At 42.7% G+C, this 13,093-nt stretch overlaps 1 pseudogene; it reads left to right on the top strand.

Annotated features, from left to right (window-relative positions):
• Nucleotides 1–12,409: 12,409 nt before the first annotated feature.
• On the top strand, nt 12,410–12,562 carry LOC125159835 (uncharacterized; annotated as a pseudogene).
• The last annotated feature ends 531 nt before the right edge of the window (nt 12,563–13,093 follow it).

Raw genomic sequence — 13,093 nt, 5'->3', positions numbered from 1 at the left:
TCTCTCTCTGGAATCTTTTATCTCTTTATACAGCACTCTCTCCTGGTGTTGTCTCTAGGTTGTACGTTCTGACATATATCTATGGCGTTATTTACTGTACAAAGAGTAAAACTCTTTCTCAAGAGCCTACAGGCCTCTCTGTTCTTAGCTTGTTTGTCATCTTTGGTGGTGCCTATAGAAGCCATAAGTGTTTGGAGGCTGAGGACCACAGGGAAGCCGCTGTGTGTTTGTGGAAATAACATGAGGAGGATGACATCTCACATGACACTTAGGTCTCCTGGCCTGCCTCACTTCTTCCAGACCTCCTTTCATGGGAATATTCCTGAAAACTGAAACAGTTTAATTGTTGTTATTTTACTCCTTTTCTGTACAGAGCTAGTCATTAACCTGGTTAGAACATTGGTTGTCTAACTCACTAACTGAAAAACACGAAAAGTCCTACTTTCTGCGATATGCTTAGCAATTTTGAATGCTCTTAGTCAAAGGTTAATTTTTTCCAAATTTCATAATTCATCAGTTTTCCCATCTCTGGGAAATGTGCTTTTGCAGAGTCACTCCAGGGCTCTGTCCTGGACTTAAAGTCCATGCATTCTGCCCTTGAGCCACTGATGTCTGCAGGGCCCTCCTTCCTCCCAGGTTGTGGACACAACCAGCCCTCCAGAAACTTTGGGTTCATGGCTGGGCCACCAAGGGGTCAAGGTCTGGCTGTCCACATGCTTCCCAGGAGTGGTTGGAACAGCAATGCTGCAGTACAGGTCATCATGAGAAGCTTCTGTAAACAGGAGTCGCATACACTGTGATCAGGGCATGGGCTAAAAGATGACAGGAGAGAGGAGGACACAGGACATGTGGTGCCATGCTTCATGGACAGGGCTGCATAGAGCAGAAGGATGAGGGCCTGGGGAGAGGCAGAGAAAGAGACAGGCAGGGAGAGAGACAATGAGTCAGTGATGGGGGAACTGGGCATGTCTGAAGGAGTGAGAGGAAGAAACAGAGGGAGACGATAGAGAGAAGCAGTGACAAAGAGGAGGCAAGGAAGAAAGGATGGAGCTGGTCACAGTGTGTGGAGAGGGCGATGGGCCATCCAGGAGGGGCTCTGTGACGATGCTCTTAGTGTTGGAGGCAGAATGTGTAGGAACCCTGGGCATGACAGTTCCCTGAGTGCAAAGCTCCAACCTCACTGCGGCAACCTCTGTACAGGCCATTGCCCTTGAGAAGATGGGTGCCCCTCATTTTGCCTGGCGTGTTGGGGTCCTGTCTCTGTATCAGTCATGGAGATAAATGGCTTGAGGCAGCATGTGCAGCTTGTTAGCAGGTAAAGACCAGAGTGTGCCCCATGGCACCCTCGAATTATAGCTGTTAACCTGGGAAATGAGGGAGAATCCCTCACATCTATTAAGCAGAGGAACAGGGAGAGAGAGTCAGTGTCTCCTTTTAGTTGGGTTCTATCTCGGCTAGACCAATAAGGAAGGTCCTCTTCTGGAGGTTCCTCCTGATATCTGCTGGGTTTTGGGGACTTTCCCTTGTTGGGACACTTATTCTTTCTCATGTCCTTTCCCCTTGCAGTAGGATCATTGACCCCTTGCTAAGGAGGTTCTCGGCCTCCTCCCTTGCTGCTGGGCATATTTATGGTCTTATAAGCCCCCTGTTGTGATCTCCCTGAGACCCTCTGATATCAACCTATGTGGACCTGCATCTGGAGAGAACCTGCACCTGGCCGAGGGCACAATCTGGCCACAGGGCCTTGTGGGGGAGGGTTGTCTGGCACGGAGGGGAGGAAAATGGGTGGCTGCAGTGGCAGTGCCTTGGCTGGGGAGGCTGCAGCAGTGGCAGCAGTGGCAGCAGCCAGCCCGCTGGGGGAGGAGTTTCAAGCTCAGGGGAGGGGAGGGAAGCCTAAATTGTCATGAAGAGGGGAACATTAGGGGAGCAGTCTGTCGCTTCTTTGGCTCCCTGGGTGAGTCTCCGGGTAAAGCAGCCAAAACCTTTGCCTGGCTCTCCTTGCCCCATCCCGACTCCACAATTCTCCCGTGAGGCGGAGTCACAAAGACAGAGGGACAGGGGCGCCCCCTCCAATGAGGAGACCAGCCAGATGCTTGCCTGGCCATTTTCTGAAGGAACCCAGGTGACGCTCAGCCCCAGAGGTCCCAGCCTTGTAACACATGATCAGAAGCCATTCTTATATCACCACAGACCCAGTGCCATTCATTATGGAATCTCAGACAGGCCCACTCAGTCTCCATGGGCCCCTAGGGACCCCAAGGGTACCTGTCTGTGGAGCCACAGAAGCTTACTCAGCAGGCAAGCTAGACCGAATCGCACATTCACATTCACATACACACCAGATGTTATTATATTCCCTACCAGAGAATCCCTACCTGTGAGGCTTCTGAAGTCTTGGGGAGTAAACAGGTCCCCCTTCCACTCTTGTGAGCGGCCCTGACTAGATTGGCCCCAGCCTTACCGGTTCTGACCCTCGGGCCCAGTACCTCACCAGCCAAGTCTCCTCGTGTCCGGTGGGAATGCCGGTGAGGTGCTGGCCTGAATGGGACAGAGAAGGAGACTGCCGATATTTAGGCAGGTTGCTCACTCTACCTTATGATCCCTCATTCCGGTACCGCCTCGCTGTTCTCCCAAACTGGTGGCAACAATGAGCCAGCATGGTTGGGTTTCCTGCTCAGGGAACCAAATTTGTTATGGAACCAGGTTGGAACACTGGCGGAAAAACCAAGTGGCACTCAGAGATCTTGGGGGATTGGAGATTTATTTAACACAAGCGGGCTCAGAGGAGACCGTATGTCTCCAAAGATCTCAACCCCGATTGAGAGCAGGAAGGGTAATTTTTAGTTATCAGCCTCCGTATTTGTGTGTGTGTGTGTGGGGGGGTGGTTAAATGTGCAGCAAACAAGGGAAGAAGAACCCGGAGGAGGGGGTCTCTAAGCTAGAGACCAGAGTTTGTTTTAGTTCAATCAGCCACCCTTAGTGTACCTTCTCCACTTCTCCAACAGAACTAGTTATGTGCAACATGATAGTGCATTGCTATTCTTACATCTACTGCTGATCTCTGGATTGCGGATTGTAAGTGAGAAGTTTAAAACACCACCCCTTTCTCTTACATGAAAAGAGAAATCTCTGTCTTCACCTAGCCTTCCTGTGATTGTGAAGACATGGCAATTATTATTTCAAGGCACAGTTATCTACCTATGAGTCTGATGGAACTTATTTCACACATCTTCATCCCTAAAGCACTTTTCATAGAAAATATTACCCATATAGAGGCAGGAAATTCATCACAGATGTGTAGCTCCCTCTAGGTATGCATTCTGACCTTGTCACATTTGTGTCATCAAACACATTGACACCGTGAAAAATAAGCTCTCAACATCAAGATGGTGACATTAGAGGATATGGTGTAAAAGGAATTTCATGTGTTCTCAATTAGAAATAAATTTTAATGGTGAAGGAGAAAGTTAAAGTATTGTCAAATTTTATTGACATATAGTAGACACACCATGTTGTATTAGTTTCAGGCGTATATCACCGTGATTCCGTGTGTATACAATATGCTCTCCATATACCTAGACAAGCGTAGCTATGATGTGAAAGCATGCAATATTTTCTTACAGGGTTGACTATATTCTATAACCTGTACATTGTATCCCAATGACATATTCATTTCATAGCTGGAAGCCTGTATCTCTTTCTCAAGGGTGTCAATTTTTTATTCAACCCATGTATTTTCATGGTAAATACCACTGCCTGTCGTTCATTCAGCATGTGTCAATTTGCAGTCTGTCTTTCTGGGAATGCTGCTTAAAGCATTACAAATTACATCATTGTATCAATAAATTCGGTTTCATTCCTTATTCAGTAAAAAGGAGAAGGAAAACATTTCTTTGTGTCTCAGGCCCTGTCACTAAGACCCTTCCCAATCTGGAGGACAGGCTTAACTGGACCAGCTACACCCTCAGTATCTCCAGCTGAGCGGCCATGGCTTTGAACATTGCAGGAATTCCCACGGCGGCCAGCAGAGGGCGCGCACACAGCACGCCCATGGAGGGGCCGGTCCTCTGCAGGCTCAGCGATAGCCAGAGAAGGCGCCCATTAGGCTTTTCTGATCCAGGGTGCCTCAGAGCTGGAAAGGCTTCCTTGCTCCTGAGGACCCAGTGCCTCAGAGTGTGGGCAAAGAGCCAGAGCTGGGTATCCATCAGGCTCCGCCCCCAGGCCTGGGGGAGACTCTGGAGGCTTCCCAGCCACTTGCAGTCTCCTCAGTGGTGGGGCTGAGTACTGGGGAGGGGTGCTGGGCAGCTTCCAGGAAGCGCTGGATGGTCAGTGAGCAGCACAGTCCCTTGCATTCTCAGGGCTGTCCGTGGTTTTTTCCTCATTTCCCCTGCCGGTATGTGAACAAGATGTATTTCAGTCAAGGATGTGTGGATTCAGGGGGTCCCACGATGCCACGTCAGAGAGGCTGGGTTTTTTTTTGTTGTTGTTGTTCCAGATTCAAAATTGTTTTGGGGGAGAAATCCTGTCACAAATACGGAGGAACAGGAGTCGCTTTCACTTTGGAAGTAAAGACACCAAATGTTGACTCTCAGGACCTTCTAGAAGAATCAGCTGGGACCCACTCTTCCAAGTCCTGCTGGAAGCAGAGCCAGAGGTAAAAACACAATGTGCCCTCCACATCATACATGCTTTTATAATTTTCAGTGGGTATCTGTCCCCCAACAATGTTGTAGTCGCTGAAAACAACTGAAAACCTGACAGGTACTTTGTGTCAGGAACCTCCCGTTATTTGAATATTCAATATTATTCCTGCGTCAGAATTTGTTACAGTTATCCTTTCTTGTCTTCGTTGGAAGGAATCTCATCAATAATATCTTAAAAACATACTAGTTACCTTATGTCTTTTTCAGGTGAGATTTGGCATGTTTTTTAATTTCTCATGAACTCGTGAAAAACTGAAATACTTTTAAATTGATTGCAGTTTTTACTAAAAGCTGATTCACGCCATCCCTCTGAGACTGCTGCTGGTCAAAGAACTTACCAATGCCCCTTCTCAGTGTGGGAAAGATTGTACTAAGCAAGCATTGTGAGCCAAGTTTAGAAGAAAAAGCCTGAGCATAGTGTATCTCTATGAAAATTGATGCTTAGATCCCCTGTCTGATACATTTCCACTTTTTTTTATGTTTCTTTTTTGGCCCATTTTCTCATTCAGAGATTCGTAGACCTGCCTCAGTTTTACATTCACCACCCATTTTATTCTGGTGGACTTTTTTTTTGAGTACGTTGTTAGATTCTGTTTGCCAAATCTTGGTTGAGGACATTTGCATCTGTGTGCTTGAACGATACGGACCCATAGTTTTGTTTTTTCGTGGTGTCTTTATCTGGTTTTGGTATCAGGGTAATGCTGAATTAATTTGGATATTTTCTTTCCTGTTCTATTTTCTGGAATAGTTTGACAAGTATAGACATCAACTTTTCTTCAGATGTTTGATAGAATGTGCTTGTGAAGACGTCCGGTCCTGGACTGTTGTCTCTTAGGTGACATTTGATTACTGAATCTGTCTTCTTGCTAGTAAACCATCTGTTCAAATTTTTGATTTCATTCTGCTTCAGTTTTGGTAAGTTCCATGTTTCTAGGAATTGATCCATATAATCTGGTTTGTCCAGCTTGTTGGCATATAGTTTCTCATAATATTCTCTTACAATTGTTTGTATTTCTGTGGTGTTGGTTGTTCTCTGTCATTGTTATTTATAGGTGTCATTTCTGTTTTCTGATTAGTCTGGCTAGGGCTTATCAATTTCAATGTTCTTTTCATTGAAGCAGCTCCTAATTTCACTTACCTTGTTCTACTGTAGTTTTACCTTCTATATCACTTATTTCTCCTCTGCTTTTAATTATTTTCTTCATGCTGCTGTTTGGGGGTTTTGTTTGTTGTCCTTTGTCTGGCTTTTATAGTTATAAGGTTATGGAGTTTACTTCAGGGTATTTTGTTTTTTGTTTTTTCCTGAGGCAGACCTGTATTGCTATAAGCTTCCCTGTTAGAACTAGTTTTCTTGCTTTACAGAAGTTTGGATTGTTGTGTTTTCATTTTCATTTGTTTCCATGTTATTTCGATTTCATCTTTGATTTCTTGGTTGACCCATTGATTGTTTAGGAGCATGCTGTTTAACTTCCATGTTTTTGTGCCTTTTGCAGATTTTTTTTTTCTTGTTGGAGACTTCTACTTTCATAGCATTGTGGTCTGAAAAGACACATGGTATGACGTCGATTGGTTTGATTTTGTTTTGGCTTGTTTTATGACCTAATATTTTATTGAGTGTGGGGAATTTTCCATGTGCATGTGAAAAGAATGAGTATGGTGCTGTTTTAGGATGGAATGTCCTAAATATATCGGTTAAGTCCATCTGGTCTACTCTATCATTCAAAGTCACTACTTCCTTGTTGATTTTCTGATGGAATGATCTCTCCATGGGTATCATTGGAGTGTTAAAGTGCCCTACTATGATTGTATGACTATCAATACTTTAGGTTTTGACTGTTTTGTGTACTTGGATGCTCTCAGGTTGAGTGCGTATATGTTTACAATTGTTCTATCTTTTTTTGGATTGTACCTTTTATTATTATAGTGTCCTTCATTGTCTCTTGTTACAGTTTTCTTTTTAAATCTATTTTTTTCTGATATAGGTATGGCTACTGCAGTTTTCTTTTGATACTTTAGTTCTATAGTTAGCCTCTTGTAGGTAGAAGATAGATGGGTCCTATATTTTATTCATTCTATCACCCAGTGCCTTTTATTATGAAGAGAGAGTGCACAGGCATGGGATGGCAGGGTGGGGGAGTGGGGGAAGATAGAAGGAGAGCGAGAGAGAATGAGAGTGAGGATGTATCTTAAGCAAATCTCAAGCTCAGTGCAGAGCTCAGTTGGGACTCAATCCCAGGATCCTGGGATCATAGCCTGAGCCCAAATCAAGAGTCGAAATCTCAAGCGATGGAGCCATCCAGGTGCCCCTATCTGTCACCCAGTGCCTTTGATTTGAGCATGTATTCTGTTTCCGTTCAAAGTAATTGATAGACATACAGTTGTCCTTTTATTACTTGATGTTGGTTGTTTCTGAATCTGTCTGATCCTTTCTTCTCTTTCTCTTTTCTATGGTTTGCTGGGTTTATTTAGTAGTGCAGTTGAAATTGCTTGTCTTTATACTCTGCATATGTATTAGTGGTGTTTGATTTGTGGTTATTATTAGGTTTGTACCTAACCACTTCTGCATATAGAAGTCTATATTAAGTTGATAGTTGTTGAAGCTTGAACCAGTTCTTTACTCCTCTCCTCCCCGTGTTGTAGATATGTAGTGTCATATTTCAAAACCTTTCATATCGTGGATACCTTGGCTGATGTTTTACAGATATATTCATTTTTATTGCTTTTGCGTTTCGCACTTTAATACTGTCACTTTAGGTGTTTCTTTTCCACTTAAAGAGTCTCCTTTAACATTTCTTGCGGGGGTGGTTTGTGGCTTGTGAACTCGCTTAGTATTTATTTGGCAACCTCTTGATCTGTCCTTCCATCTGAATGATAGTGTTGTGGATAGACTCTCTTTGGCTGCAGATGTTTTCCATTCAGCAACTTTACCATACCTGCTGCTCACTTACGGTTTCAAACTTTCTTCTGAAAAACATCCAGTGATAAACTTATGGGGTTTTTTCTTGTAGGTAACTGTCATCTTTTCTTTTCCTGCTGTTAAAATTTTTCTTGATCATGACATTTTGGGTTTTAATTACTACATGACTTGGTGTAGATCTGCTTCTGCTGAATATTTTGGGGGTTCTTTGTGCCTCCTGCTTCTGAATCTGTTTCCTTCCCCGATTGAAGGAAGTTTTCATCTATTGTGTCTTCAAATAAATTTTCTGGTTCCATTTGTCAGAATTCTCAGAATGAGAAATAGGACAGGAAAGACCTATTGAAGCTTCTCTGATGAGTCACTGGATTTGCATGCGTGGAGGATACATTCGGGACTCAAATGAACAACCTACCTTTAATTTCAAAGAACTAGAAAAAGACAACAATCTACGTCCAATGTTCTCAAAACGGAGAAAGGAATACATATGAGAGTGGAAACCAATGAAATAGAGACCATGAAATCAATAGAAAATAGGAAGAAGACCAACAGTGGGTTTTCGAAAGAGTGAAACAAAATTGTCAAGACTATACATAGACTATGCTAAGACAGAGAGACGACCCAATTCAAAATAACTATAAATAAAAGAGAAGACATTACACCTGATACCAAAGAAATATAAAGGAAACAAAGAGGCGACTATGTGCAAATTAGATGCCAGCAAACCACTTACCTAGAAGAAATGGATAGGTTCTTAGAAACACACAACCTACCAAGACTGTATTAGGAAGATATAGAAGGTTTGCACAGACCCATTAAAGGAAGACTGCATCAATACAAGAAGATAACCAATGCAAGTAAATTGAGTTAGTAATGGAAATTCTCTCAGGGAAGAAAAGCCCAGGAACAGGTGCATTCACTGGTGAATTTGAACAACCGTTGTAGAAGAAACTAACAGCAGTCCTCTCACTGATTAAAAAGGGATAAACACCTCCAAACTCATTTCATGAGACTGGAATACCCTGGTAGGAAGCCAGAAAAGGATACTACTTGAACAGAAAACTATAGGCCAGTATCCCCGTGATGAATATAGATGAATAATTCCCAATAATATACAAGCAAACCAAATTCAGCATCACCTTAAAAGGATCATTGACCGTGATGAAGGGCTTTTTTCCCTGTAAAGGAAGGATGTTTCAGAAATGCAAATCAATAAATGTGACTCCTCACATACTTGAATGAAAAAAAATCAACCAGAAACCAGAATCTTAAGTATAAATAGCAAAGGCAGGGTTACTAGAAGGGAGGTGGGCAGGGGGATGGGTTTAATGGGTGATGGGCTAAGGAGGGCGCTAGTAGTGAGGAACACTTGGTGTTGTATGTAAGTGATGGATGACTACATTCTATACCTGAAACTAACACTACACTGTATGTTAACCAACTGGAATTTAATTAAACACTTGAACAAATAAATTCTAAAGAAATACATAAATAAATTTAACCTAAAATAAATAAATACATTTTAAAAATTAAAAAGAAAACTCATGTGACGATGTCAATAGACACAGAAAAAAAAAGTTCTGAGAAAATTTGGTATCCATTTGTGCTAAAAATCTCTTTAGAATTCTGTGTAGAAGGAACATATCTCAACATAAGAAAGGCCATGTATGTGAAGCCCACAGCTAACATCATACTCAATAGTGAGATTGTGAAAGATTTTCCTCTAAGATCAGGCACAAGACAAGGATGCCCTAGATATGTGAAGGGGATTGGTTGATGCAGGCTTCTGTTTATGGAATGAATAAATCACAGGTAGAAGACATAGCATAGGGAAAATAGAGAATGGTACTGGAGTGGTGATGCATGGTGAGAGACGATAGCTACACCTGTGTTAGCGTAGCAGCATGTATACACTTGTCCCATCACTATGTTGTTCATCTGAAACTAATGTAACACAGTGTGTCAGCTATTCCCAAATAACATGATTTTTTAAAAATAAGGTAAAGGAATGAAATAAAAAGTTTAATGTAAAAGAACCTGTTCCTATCTAATCAAGAAATGCAATAAAGTTCCAAAATAGAAAGTCACAGATCAAATTCTGTAGCATTCCTATACACTAACCAAATTATCTAAGAGGGAAAGAAAACAATCCCATTTACAATAGCATCAAAACCAATAAAATTTATAGGAACAAATTTAGCTAAGGAAGTGAAAGACCTCTCTACAGAAAACTGTAAAACCTGTGTGCAGAAATGGAAGAAATTCAATTTGTATGAAAGAAACAGGAGACTCCGCCCACCAACTCCAGTTATACACCACAGCACAGGAGAAGTGCCCTGCAGGTCCTCACCACACCAGGGACTATCCAAAATGACCAAGCGGAAGAATTCCCCTCAGAAGAATCTCCAGGAAATAACAACAGCTAAGGAGCTGACCAAAAAGAATGTAAATAATATAACAGAAAGTGAATTTTAGAATAATAGTCATAAAATTAATCGCTGGGCTTGAAAACAGTATAGCTGGCACAAAAACAGACACATAGACCAATGGAATAGAATAGAAACCCCAGAACTAGACCCACAAACGTATGGCCAACTCATCTTTGACAAAGCAGGAAAGAACATCCAATGGATGTAAGTTTTATGCAGTTAGAAACACATATCTTCAAATGTATTTGGAACCACAAAAAGACCCCAAGTAGCCAATGCAAGAAAGAACAAAACAGGTGGCATCACACTTCTTGATTTCAAGCTGCATTCTAACACAAAGAAATCAGTTATGTCATTGGCATAGGCACACACACACAAGGCAATGGAATGGAAATTGAGAGCCCAAACTAAAGCCATGCATGCACAGTCAACTAGTATTTGACAAGGGAGTCAAGAATACTCAGTGGAGAAGAGTAGTCTCTTGAATAACTGGAGCTGGGAAAATTGGATAGTCACATGTATAAGATTAAAGCTTAGCACCTTATGTTACATCACTCCAAGAATTAACTTGAAATGGATTAAAGATGTAAACGAATGATATGAAAACAAAATTCTTCCTCACCATTTCAGCTCTTATTATGCCAAGACGTAGCTGTTGAAGTGGTGAAGGGCTGGATAGAGAGTAGTCCTGGAAATAGAAGCCTGTGTGTGTGAAACAGACTTTCTTTAGTAGCCTGTAATTATCCCCCTGATGCTTTAAGAGTAGCCACTTCCTTCCCTACATTTTCAGGCACAGCTAGTACCATGCTTGCTGCCAGCAATGCACTGCTTTGTCTCCACAAATGCCTAGAAGCTCTAGGTTGGACCCATTGGGAAGGGTGGAGTTTTGTGGCAGTAATGCTGCCCTGTTGAAACCAGGTGGAGGGGAAGGAGAGAGGTGCCATTCCGGCTTCACTGGGGTTCAGGTATGTTAGTGTTGGTGTTGGATTTTTCACCTTTTACTCTAACACATCTCAAAAGTTTAATTTCTGTCCGGCATGTCAAAATGGCTTCCAGAACAGTTCCTCCTTTCTCAGAAGTGCCCTCCGTGTCATACCCCGTTGGGCTGCTCTTTATCACCATCCAGGGTCTTTGGGCCACCACCAACTTCTCCAACCTGGTGGCCTCTGGGACCTCACCCTCCACCTCCACCATCTGGAAAGATGATTGAAACAGTATGAGTTGACTTATAAAACACGTTTTGTCTTTTTACTTGTTGAGTGTTTGGAGAGGATGCAGTGATGGCACCACAGGGCTTTCAGGTTAGCCTGAGTGAGGACAGTGTAATGTGCTTCCAATTTCTCAGGAAATGAATGAAATGGGCAGTCGTTTCCACCCAGTGAGCTGGGCAACACATGTCTCTGAGAAGGAAAGAGGCCTTATACATGCTGACTCCCTAGGATGTAGCTTGTACAGAGACCATGTGCTGGGCTCTCTGAGGGATGAAACACACCCCTAACTTTATTTCTAGCTAGTTGAGACCTGAACTGTTCACAGATGCTTGATTAGTTATAAAAACTCCTGAACCAGGGCCATGTAGACCTTCCTCAAAGGACAGGATCAGATCTCCCTCTTGTCCTCAAGGGTCACCTGAGGCACCTGAAAAACCCTCTGCCCCTAGTACGGGACATGAGAATGTGAAAGAGTTGAATATAATGAAACCTGTTGCGGATGGTTTGTTTTTCTTGCACACAGTCTATGCAAGTCAGAATCAACTTCCATCCCCCTCCATCTTTTATGAGACCTAGGACATGGTGCAACTCCCATGGGGAATATCAGTTGTGTCTCTACCATGGATGCAGAGAAAGACAAGGTAAATTCTGTTGCCTATTTCAGTTGCAATGCTTTCTGGAAAATTTATCTGACCTTGTCTGGTTTTCTATGCCCTCTGGTATTTTTACTGTTTGATTTACATCCTCACAAGCCTCCAGACTTCTCCAGTTTAAGATCATCATGTTAGCTAGTGCCTCTGGACGCCACAAGTGTGTGGAGGTGGAGGACCACGTGGCTATCACTTTGTGTTTGTGGAAATAACTTGAGGAGAATGACACTTCACTGCACCCTCAAGTCTTCTGGAGCATGGGACACCTTTCTCACTTTCTTTGCATGGGATTATCCTGATTATTTTCATTTTTTTTCCTATTTCAGAGTAGGCCATGAATTTGTTCAGAATGTCTGCTATGAGCCTCGTGACTGGAAAAGATAACAACACTTTCCAACATTATATTGTGTGCTTTGTGCAGTGTTGAGGGTTCTTAGTTAAATTTCAGAACTCATTACTGGTCCTTCTGTGTTGGTCAATGTGCAATAGAGAAGTTCTCCCAAGCTTTGCGCAGTGGCAGTATCATAGCCAATGAGGTTTATCCGAGGCGCGATTATTGCTCATCGAGAATTTCTCCAGTTGTCCCCTAGGTGGAAATACTCTGAATTTTCAGAAGCGGCATGTGTAATCGAAAATGTACGTGGAACTTCAGTCGTGAAGGGAGAGAATCAGTGATTACCTGCAGGGCCAGTAACTCACAGAGTTCTTCAGTTGTATTTATATGAGCAGGTTCAATTGTGTCCCAGGAACAGTTGCAACTGGTACTTTGTCTCATGATGCCTTATGGGAGTTTTACACCTGAAATTGAGACATGTTTCTGTTCATTCTTTTACGTAGAATTTCTACCTCCCTTTTACAATGGGACAAAATAGCTCTGCAATTCATATTGTATTTAAAAGCTGAATTGCCTGTGAATTAAGGTAAACACTCTTAAGACCATGAATGTGCACAGGTAACGTGTTTCTCTCAGAAAACACATTTCTAGGCCCCCTGCAGGACTCCAGGAATCCCCATCTCCTCAAAGGTCTCTGTGCCCTTGCACAGAAGATGTCTTTGTCAGTGAGGGAAGCAGAGTAAGGACATGAATGGGATGGCAATTTGAGCTTTGACCCTGGGGTGGCCCTGAATCTCTGTGTGGTGCTGGGCTTTTCTTTCATTCCTTCATGTTTTGTCTGTTCTCAGTGTG

Source organism: Prionailurus viverrinus, unplaced genomic scaffold (assembly GCF_022837055.1).
Source record: "Prionailurus viverrinus isolate Anna unplaced genomic scaffold, UM_Priviv_1.0 scaffold_65, whole genome shotgun sequence".
NCBI classification, from domain to species: Eukaryota; Metazoa; Chordata; class Mammalia; order Carnivora; family Felidae; genus Prionailurus; species Prionailurus viverrinus.
Note: the sequence above shows the minus strand (reverse complement) of the source record. Positions and strands in the feature narration are given on the sequence as shown.